The 11,349-nt window shown below is 41.1% G+C and overlaps 1 long non-coding RNA gene across 1 annotated transcript; it reads right to left on the reverse strand.

The window, feature by feature from the left end:
• Positions 1–9,440: 9,440 nt before the first annotated feature.
• Positions 9,441–10,915, reverse strand: LOC144220631 (uncharacterized). The gene is made up of 2 exons (XR_013331804.1): positions 10,709–10,915; positions 9,441–9,554 (listed from the first exon to the last, which is right to left on the reverse strand). It is a non-coding gene; the product is annotated as an uncharacterized LOC144220631 (long non-coding RNA).
• Positions 10,916–11,349: the final 434 nt, after the last annotated feature.

The raw sequence follows: 11,349 nt of genomic DNA on the forward strand, positions 1-11,349 counted from the left end.
TAAGAGGCCGGATTCTGACTCCATCTCAGGCTTGTCTGACCTCAAATCCATAGGTCTTTTCCTATACCTGGGGCAATAACATATCCCGGTTTCCCTGGGAAGTTCTAATTAATATCTATTGTCTAGAAATAATTATTAATAGTGCCTCTTCCACATTCAGAAGTGTCCTGGTTTGCACAATAAATTATATTCTCCTACTTGCTCCATATTTCTTCTCAGAGAAGAAGATTCTACCTTTTTATAAAAAGCCTATTTACCTTGGAAACTCTATCTGGAGAGCCAACGGTGGCCAGGCAAGGCTCCTTGGTTTGGTATAGATTGGGCATCTTGTTTACTGACAGAATTTGGAGCCCATTGGAAGGAAATACAGGAAAACAGTCCATCTCTCTTTCCTCATTTTTGCAAGTTTTACCAAGATGCATCTATAATCACCTGGCCTTTTCACAATCTATTGTGGAATTCAGAGAATTGTTTTGTTGTGGTTACTGAGTTATCTACCCTTAACTGGGATGTTCTCTTTCTGCAATATTTCAGAGGTCAAGCCACACAGTCTGGGTAGGAACACCAGAGTGGTGAGTTCAGAAAAAGAAAACTTTTCTATGGACCTTTATCTGTTTTTATTTCTGGGCTCAGTTTTAATCTCTTCATAACATTTCTCTTTCTTTATAGAAAATGTTGATTTTGGGGGCACCTGGGTAGCTCAGTCGGTTAAGAGTCTGACTTCAGCTCAGGTCATGACCTCACAGTCTGTGAGTTTGAGCCCTGTCGGGCTCTGTGCTGACAGCTTGGAACCTATAGCCTGCTTCAGATTCTGTGTTTCCTTCTCTCTCTGTCCCGACCCACTCTCTCTCTCTCTCTCTCTCTTTCTCTCAAAAATAAATAAACATTAAAATAATTTAAAAGAAAAGAAAATGTTGATATTGGACAAAATATCAACAAAAGAATATAACAACAAAAAACTAAAAATAAAACTAAAATAAAAAATAAAAACTAAAAAACACAAACTAGAAACAACAACAGGTGAAAGTAGAATGTGTCCTATTTTGAAGTCAATAATGGAAAATCATTTTTGGAAGGGAAAGCATTTCCATTTAGAAAAGGCTCAAGGGGGCGCCTGGGTCGCTCAGTCAGTTAAGCAACCAACTTCGGCTCAGGTCATGATCTCACGGTTAGTGGGTTTGAGCCCCGTGTCGGGCTCTGTGCTGACAGCCAGATCAGAGCCTGGAGCCTGTTTCAGATTATCTCTCTCTCTCTGACCCTCCCCTGCTCACGCTCTCTCTCTCTCTCAGAAATAAATAAAACATTAAAATTTTTTTTAAAAAAATAGAAAAGACTCAAGAACAAGTGGTGAAAGAAGAAATGGTGTATATATATATATGCAATGGAATATTCCTTGGCAATCAAAAAGAATGAAATATTGTCATTTGCAACAATGTGGATGGAACCAGAGTGTATTATGCTAAGTGAAATAAGTCAGTCAGAGAAAAATAAATATCATGTGATTTCACTCATACGTGGAACTTAAGAAAGAAAACAGATGAACATAAGGGAAGGGAAGGAAAAATAATATAAAAACAGAGAGGGAGGCAAATTATAAGAGACTCTTAAATACAGAGAACAAACTGAGGGCTGCTGGAGGGGAGGTGGCTGTGAAGAAAGGCTGAAGGGGCCAGAGGCTTTAAGCAGGGTACTTGTTGGGATGAACATTGGGTGTTGTATGTAAGTGATGAATCACTAAATTCTATTCCCGAAACCATTAGTACACTATATGTTAACTAACTTGGATTTAAATAAAAATTTTTTAAAAAAAGGAAAGGCTCAAGAAAAACAGCTGGGGTCTCATGAATGTTGGTGACTTTGATGGCAGCGTATTATTTATTGCTTGATTTGCACTTGCTCAGAATTCAAAAGAGAGGAGGTCTTACTCATCCCTGATCCACACTCATGCACAACAAATCCCCCACAATCTCTGTTTCTTGATCTACGACCTTGAACAAGTCATCTTCGGTCTCTGCCTCAGTAGCTACTCTGTAATTTGGAAAGCTAAAAGAGGTGATTTCCAAGGGTCCTTGATTGTCTACGTTACCATGACTTAACACTTCTACTACCTCCTGTCTTTTGTTTGGCAAAGTCACTATGCAGTGCAATGGTGCTAGGGAATCTCTCCAGATAAATGGCTAATAACTGACTAGGTTGTTCTGTACCTTGTAGCTAGGTTTGAAATCCTTAGTCTTTTATTCTCATATTGTTTGAGCCCATTGAGGGAACTGTGTCACTTTCACCATAGTATCCCCAATGCCTGGCATAAGAATGTATTCAATAACTATTTGTTGAATAAATGAATACATGATTAATTTTTTATCACCAAATGGAAATCTGAAATCTTGCCTGCCATGTAACATCTCGTAATGATCCTTATGAAACAATAGGCAACCTTCCAAAGCCTCTTGTAGAATTAGGTGGGAAGAAAAAGATAGAAATATTAACAAGTGTGTATTAATTGTTGCGCTTTGTTTTAGTAAGTGTTATTTGCAGGCAAAAAAAAATCATACTTGCTTATGTAGTATATACTCTACGGTTCAGGTAGGAAACCTAATCAGTTGGTTCATTTGGCCTAATCTGGGCTCAGCTAAAATGCAAGCCGGGTGCTAAAAAGGAAATACATACAATAATCCCTCATCCCTCAGCAGCCATGGGTACTGTTATCTGAAAAACACCACAGCAGAAAATCCTGAGTCGGCGAAAAGAATAAAGGTCTTACTGAAAATAAGGCTCTGAGGACAATACTTGAAATAGTGCTAAAAATAGATTTTTAAATACAGTAAATAAAACTTCCAGGAAAAGTCTCCACTTCCAAAACAAGCTTGTTCTGCTCAAGGTAAACATTTCATCTTAGAGGCAATCCTACTCTGGCTGTTAAGGAAAGGTTGCTGCAGCTTCGTGGATTTTCAGTTTTGTGACAGCTAGACTCATTTCACAAGGTTTGAACTCACCATTACCAACTCCAACTGCACTCTTAGCTCCCCTTTATAAATGTTTGCATGTCTTGGCAAAAATGCACTGGTAATCACCGGGACTTTTCACAGATTCGTGTGGAATTTATAAACCTGTTTTGTGGTGGTGATCAGGCCACCTGCCTTTAAAATGGGATATTTTCTCTCTGCGATATTTCATAAATCAGGCCACATAACCTGAGCAAGAGTGGGAAGAAATAAATTCTATTATGTTCTGTTATTTAACAGGACTAAATAAAATCTCAAGGATTACAAAAAAGAAAAGCAAGTCCTGAGTTTGAACATTTTGACACACAATTATAAACCAGTATCAGTTCTAATCCTTAAATTGGCAAGAGATTACGAGAGCTTCTGACTAGAGGTGACACCTGACTTAAACAGACTGCTCCTTCCTCCCAGCCCTTTCTCTCCACCTCCCCCTCACCGACAACTCCCTAGCATTTTCATGGTCCTCGGGGGTGAGGCAAATAGGAGGGTCACCTCCTACCACGTTGAAGGGAGGTATTTGGGGGATGTGCAAGTTGAGATCTGTGGATAATTAAACTGGAGAAAAGGTCCAAATAGGTTGTCAAAACAAGGAGGGCCTGAGGCTTATTGAGGAATCAGATAACAGAGTCAAGGTGTGGGAGAGGCAGTGAGATTGAGCAAAGCCAACAGAGGGAAGGAACATGTGGAGGTGGTTCTCTGGGTGACTGTCAGATCCAGGGCACAATGGCTCCATTGGCTTTCTGTGTTGGATTATGGGGTAGGGCGGAGCCATTTGAAGGGGATGGGGTGAAGACAACATACCGCTTTTTTCCTTAGCTCCTCTCAGCCCCTCACTTTTTTTAATTTTTATTTTTTTACTTCATTTGAGAGAGAGAGAGCACGAGCACACACAAGCTGGGGAGAGAGAGAACCTCAAACAGACTCCATGCTCAGCGTGGAACCCAATACAGGGTTCAATCCCACAACCGTGAGATCATGAACTAAAATCAAGTCAGATACCCAATCAGCTGAGCCACCCAGGCACCCCTCAACCCCTCACTTTTACATCCTTATTTCTTTTGAACCTTCCCTTCCAGCACCATATCTTCTGCCACTAGAATTTGTGACCTAATTTAGGTTTCCTAGTGCAACATACCTGATGGTCTCACTGTGTGAAGGCTCAGTATCAACACATTACGCCCGCGCTTGAGGGCTGAGAGCAGGTGTCGAGTGGGGACTCCTACGTCCCTGAGGGAGCTAAGCATCACTGTTGGTGATGTTCTTCCAGAGACTAGTGGGATGTGGAAGAGAGAACGCTGGACTGGACTTCAAGTCTGGGTCTTCTGTCCTCAAATCCTTAATTCAATCCACAGCACTGTATTTGAAGTCTTGTCTGGATACAAGTGCTGACACTCCCAGGCACTCTAGAAGAAACAGAAGATGGAGAGTCCCTTTCTTTAGGTAGTATCCAATGTAATAAAGGAGATGGCATTAACATCCAGTGCAATGAGAGACCAACAGAAAAATGATATAAAACTCACAAGGTGGCTCGAGTGTGCTCTGGCCCACACATGCTGGGGAAATCCAAAGATTGGAGCAGGAGGAGTGTTGGAGGAGCTTATATTAGAAACAAGGATCCTGGGGCACCTGGGTGGCTCAGTCGGTTAAGCGTCCGACTTCAGCTCAGGTCATGATCTCATGGTTCATGGGTTCGAGCCCCATGTCAGTGTGTGTGTGTGTGTGTGTGTGTGTGTGTGTGTGTGTGTGTGACAGAGAGAGAGAAGATAAAAACCACCATCACTGAGTGCCAACTCTCTGGCAGGCTCTGAGCTGGGTGCTTTACCTAAATCACACGTCATCCTGACAATGTTAAAAGGTTTGGGACAGCATCACCATTTGATAGAAGAGAAAAATAAAAACTGAAAGCAAAGTTAAGTGACCAAAGCTCCAGAGTAATCCAGCTGACTCCCCAGTTTGCTCACACCCCCCCACAGCTCACGCAGGTTAGGTTCACTGAAAGGCTAACCCTGTGCTGGTAGAGTTGGAGAGGAGTAAGTCTGGGAAGTGGGGAGATGAAAGAGTGTGAATTTGCCTACATTCATGGAACATCTGAATGAAGGAGAAGGGCTCGAATACCCTGTAACAGGTAAAAGTTAAAGCCAAAGGCTTAACTGAAGTAGTTTCTAAAAACAAAAACAAAAACAAAACACATATTTTAGGTACCTCTACATATCAAAGTGTAAATGCACAAAATCTGGGGTGATATTGTTAATATTTTTATGCAGCATGTAATTCTAAGAAATTTGGCCATTTAGAAATCTCTCACAGCAATATAGAACAAAGCAGGAGGAGGTGACACCATTACTACTGTAGAATAGATGATCTGACTTTGAAGACAAACAAAAATTCAAAAAGCAATCTAAATCCAATGTAGATTTAAGCTTTCTCACACCATGATGACATATATTCAAATAGTAAATGCACAGGGCATCAAAAAATGATTGGTTAATGTTAAGAAACATATCTTTAAGAAGATCAGGAATTGTTCTTATATGGTAAAAGAACTTTCAACGAAAATGGGAATATATGATTATATGGAAAATTAGAGACATAAATACAATATTCCTGAGGTTCTAAGCTTCAGATCAGAGGCAGCAGGTTGAATGGATATACCCACATCCACAGCTTCAGAAGAAATGGGTTGGAGTCCAGGCTTTCCCACTTGCTGGCATAAATTCTTGGACTTTACCTATCTGTGACATAGCCTCTCTGGCTACAAAATGGGAAAAAACACCCAAGCCACCTTCTCTCCAAGGCTTGTAGTGAGGATCAAATGAGAGAATGGCTACCAATGTGTCTTACAAATTCGAAGGATCATGGTCATGGTTACCATTAGGAAAAAATCTCATTGCCTCCAGTGCAGGCTTTATGAGTTGGCTTTGCACCTGGAGTAGTTGCATGATGTGACTGCTAGTCCCATTGTAGTTTTCTTTTTCTCGCTGTTTCTAGAGTCCTGCCAATCCCAGGCAGGGGAAACTGCATTTTGACTTTTGTAAGCAAAGTGGCTCTGAACATTTCATGCAGTTTTGGTGCATACACACTTGCATGTCTTTAATGTATATCCTAGCGATGAAGTTGCTGATAGATGGGGTTTGTACCTCTTTGCGCCTGATAAAGTGAAACAGCTATTTGACCAGAGATATAGGTTCTTTCAGATGGCTAGTGGATCACTACCATAATCTAATGAGATTGTCATATTGTGTCACAGTGTGTGCTAATCTGTTTCATACAATTGAGAAAATACATCATGCCCTAATAGCAGTGGAGAAATTAAAAAGAAGTGAATTTGTAATAGAAAGATAGGTAACATTAATATGCAGATGCTGGCTTACAATCACACTAGTACACATGAAGAAGTTGTCAGAAGGTGTCAGAAGTTCTCAGAAGACCATCTGATAGAGTCGTCATGAATGTGAGAATTACAAATGCAGGCTAATAAATGAGTATTGTGTGGACAACTCAAGGCCCATAAGTGCCATTTCTGCTGGTGACAAGACATGATTTTCTGAAATGAACAACTGTTGGAAGAATTTCAAACAAAAGTACTATCTTGGTTTAAACAAAGGAAAATTCATTGTGTATTAAAACCGCACATAAAGTAAAATATTTTATGTATACGTAAAGTGGAATTAGGTTCAGATAATAACAAATAGGTGTATCAGCTATCTGGAAGCCCAATGGGTCATTAGAAAATTGTGCAGAATGAGGGAATATTTGTCATGCAAACTTATCTCGTAGATTCTATTTGGCTTCCTTGGTGTTCATGCATTAAATGTCAGGCTCGCCTTCCAAATACTGTGACGACAAAAACATCCTTAAAATTTACTAAAATGGCACCCATTGGGAAAAACTCTAGGTCAACTCAAACTGACTTAAAATATGAAAAAGATTGCTATGAGTTTCTTTCAGTTCTTCTCTCTGCAACAGTTTCAGCCTCAATGTAGCAGGAAGATGGCTGTGGTACTTCTGGGACGATCATCTGTACCAAACCTCATCCAGAGGAAGAGAGAGACTGTATGCTTTGGTGAAGAGCCACTTTTGAAGGAGTATCAGGACACATCTCTTAGGTCTCATTGGACCAAGTTGTAGCCTTACAATTCCTGAACCAATCAGTAGACTTACTCTAGCCCAGTCAGTCTCACTCCTGGAACTGGGAGTTCAATTGGCTTTCTTTGAAATAGAGAAGCAGACAGAGAATGTGTGGATGCCTAAGAAAAAGTCAAGGATGAAGGGAGAAATGGATTCTGGGTAGGCAACCTAAACTGTCACCACCACATTTGTAAGGTTGAAGATTGATTTTATTCAAGGACATTGCAGGTGTGTTTGTTCCTTAAAAGACCACCTGGCCCAGAGGTTACATATATATAAAATGTGGTGGATTCCAAAGCGGTAGATAGTCAGAGTTGCTGAGCAAGGGAGTGGGAGCCCGGGAAAGGAGGAGGCGGGTGTTACAAGTCTGGACGAGCTGCCTCATAAAAGGATCAAAGTCCTGTGGGATCCCACTGCCAAAGCTCTTGCAGTGTGTGACAGGAACCCAGGTGAAAGATGGGCGTGAGTGGAAGCTGAAAGAGACCCCTTGATGATTTCCTGAGGAAACTCACCTGTTTGGCAATGACTTTGCTCTGCAAGTTTTTCTCTTGCATCCACATGTCCTCCTCACCTCCAAATCCACAGGAAAGCATGATGGTTGTGAAATTGAAAAGCAACTTTTGGCAGATGCAGGTAACTCAAGTTCAAAATTAGAGGGCACACAGTACGGTTTAGCACCTGTGTCACCATTCTGGACTCCTTCCTCTCCTTTGCCCTGTTCTCAGGCACATCTCCAGCCCTGCCTGACATACCATCCATATAGTCTCTCTCCATCCATCTAATAATTACTTCTGCTACTGCCTTAGAATCATTCCCCCCCTACACACACACACACACACACACACACACACACACACACACACACCACATCTGTGTTCAGCCTTATCCCGGCAATTCTTCCTGCTTGCCACAACCATCTAGATTTTCTTAAAACAAAGCTCTTACCTTTTACTCCTTCTGCTTAAATACATTTGGGGAATGACCATTGCCTACACGACGAACTATGAATTCTTATCCTGAATGTATGAAATGTTTCTAAATACTGGTCAGCAGTTGGACAAACGTGTGTTGGTCTAGGTGTTAGGCAAAGTGTAAGAACTACAGAGCATGAGTTTTCATTGCTCTCCTTCTTATAGCCTATATGTCAAACCACATTTTTTCTACCCATCAGAACTTGTGGAACATCAACTCTTCTTGAAGTACTTCGCTTATGTTTCTCCCATGGCATTTATATTATGGTCATGTGTCTTCCTGACTGATATCCTAACAATCCAGATCATGAATCGGGCAGCACTGAATTCCTTCATCTCCTTCTGAGGATCCTAGTATCTGGCTTGGTCTGTGGTAAAGATGTATACTCATTTATGAATATCTCCTGTAGTTCTGGGATTATCACAAATTGTTCTATTCCTTTAGTCTTCACTCCACTGAAATCAGAAAAAACTGACAATACTTACAATACATACATTTTTATCTTTAATAAGTTACTTCTCAACCTGGAGGTTGATTCCCCAATGTTTAACAATTTGGAGGTTAGGTGGGGGGAAGTCTTACACTATTTTTTTTTTTTTTTTGGCTCATTCTGGATTTGGAATTCATAATAGCACCAGCTTGAAACAACAACTACTGATATTTCGGTATATGTCATTCAAGTCTTTTATCCCAAATAATACTTATAGCTCAGAAATTGCAGAAAGAATAAACTTATTTTAATCTTGCTTTCTTTGCTTGACATTAAGCTGTAGTTTTTCAGCCAGAAATACTTGCCAGGAATGTTTCACCCATTTTTTTTTTGCTATTATAAACAATAATGTGATGAACATCTTTGTGTACAAAGCCTTTCTTACATTAGTAATAGTTTCCTGAAGATATACTTCCAGAATTGCAATTGCTGGGACAAAAGGGTCTTGGCTTTGTTTTTAGAAATACACTTGAAGAGACTTCCATGAGCAAAGATGTCTGCTTAGCAGAGATCTGAGAGGGGGGTTAGGTATCTCTAAATTCCACCAGCCTGGCCTAATTTATTTCATGACTGTGTTAATGTTTGCCTTTGCCTTCTTCTCAATTTCAAGAAAAAACACAAAACTCTGAAATTGGATTCAGAACTAACTTCTCCCTCTCACTTATAAAGTGTGCCTTCTTGATGTTCAGAGGGTGAGAACTTTAAATCTCTCTCAGGGAAAACATGCAATGAAATTGGAGATGGTGGGACTCCCCCTTCCCAGTCATCTTTAAATGAATGTGTTTTCCCAGTGCTTTGGGAGGATTTGAAAACTCTGACAAAATAAAATCAAGACCAATCCCACATAATTCAGTGTCTTAGCAAAGAACTTTATTTCTCTACTACTAAGGTCAGTATGTGCAGAGACAGCCTGTCCTTGTCTTGAGTTAAAAAACAGTGATTTCTGTTGAAGGTCATCTTGCCTAGGGGGGAAAGAAAAAGATTGGAACTTGTCAGGGAGGCTGTCGAGGCTGGTGTATCTTTGCCAAGGACCTTTGATATGGGCACCCTGCGAGAGCTTCTACCTTACCCCAGAACAGTTCATGGCCTGATTTACTGGGGGAAGAAAAAAGAGGAAGAGAAGAGTTGGAATAAAATGAAAGAGAGAATGGTATTCTGTGAATCTTCTGAATTCTAAAATTAGAATCCTCCTAAACAAATTTTTAAAAAATTATAAAAAGCACCTGGACCCTTGAGGTAGCATATCTCAATCTGTCTATACAATCCTCCTCACAAGAATCATTTTATTCTAAAATGACTTTTATTCTAAAAGTGGGCTGTTTGAAGGGAAGGTCGGCTCTGCTCTAGATTCCTGGAAGATGCTGAGCACACTGTTAGCTTCTTTTGGGCTAAGTGTCTTCCATCTAACTAACTGAAGAGACATCAGGGAGGAAAGTTCCCCGCCCCACTGCTTAGCAGGGGATTTTCTGGGACATGAGGGTCCCAAGACAGTGATGATCCTTTCATCCCACTAGAAGGCTCAAGGAAGGCAATACAGGAGTCCCCTCATTCTGGTCTCGTGTCAGACTGACATGCCTTTGTCTACCACACATCTCTCACCCATGGCCCCGTCCTCATGGCAAATTCAATATGTCCCAAGCTGGACTTCCTTCTAGGGCAGCTTTTCCCCTTGCTCTCTATCTCAGTTAATGGCTTAGGAAGGGTCTGTTTATTCAACCCAGAAAGCTGGGCACCTCTCTCCTTCCTCACGCATTGCAGCTTGTCAGTTCTCTCTTCCTGACACCTCTGTTTTGTCTTCCCCTTCTAGGCACCCAGCTCTGGTCTGAATGATTTCTTATTCACGCTTTCACAAAGTCCCCAAGTCGCTTTCCCTTCTGCATTCTCCTCCCCACCTCACCTGCCATTCTCTGCCCTACGCTCACCTTCCAACCGTTACCCACATCAGTGCCAGAATGATCTCCTTAAAACAACATCAAGTTACTCCTCTGCTGAAAACATCTCAGAGGCTCCTCAGGGTTTTCAGAAGGAAGATCATCCTCTTGGCACAGCCCTCAAAGCCTTCCTCACGTTCTCAAGACTTCCACCTTCTACCTCAAATTCCACACTGGCCACATACCGTATTCTCCACATATGCCAGGCTCTTTCAAATCCCCATCCTCGGAAATAGGTATAGCCTCTGCCTGGAAAGCCCTTCTTCCATATTTCTTCACATAGCCAAGTTCACTGCCATGCTCATCTACAATGTCTGATCCCAAAGCTGCCTGTGCAGAGCCCTCTCTTCTGTCAGTTCGCGTTGCAGTGACCAGTCTCCCAGCCTGCCTTTCTCACTGGGTGTGAACTCCTTGAGGGTAGGAATCATCTCTGCCTCGTTTGCATATCCCAAGGGCATTAAACCATCCTATGCATGTAATACTTACTTAGTAAGTTGAATGAAATAGAAACAATGAAAAATAATTCTGTGCTCTGGGTTGGCTGTTTGGCTGCATCATACTTCTTGTTCTCAAGTTCTCTATGTGAGAATAGGCTAGTTCCATGTTTTATAGATATTCAAAAGCAGAGAACAGTGTGTGTGTAGATATGTATGTGTATTAGTCTGTGTATGTGTAGGAATGCATATGAATGTGTGTATGAGTGCACTCATTTAACAGTATGTCCTGGCCTTGATTATGAGTATTATCTTTCGGGAGATATTCTTATGATAAAAGTGAATGACAAGGTGCATTTTCAATGGGAGGGTGATGCTTTCTCTGGAATAAT

This window comes from Crocuta crocuta, unplaced genomic scaffold (genome assembly GCF_008692635.1).
Source record: "Crocuta crocuta isolate KB4526 unplaced genomic scaffold, BGI_CrCroc_1.0 scaffold129, whole genome shotgun sequence".
Classification (NCBI taxonomy): Eukaryota; Metazoa; Chordata; class Mammalia; order Carnivora; family Hyaenidae; genus Crocuta; species Crocuta crocuta.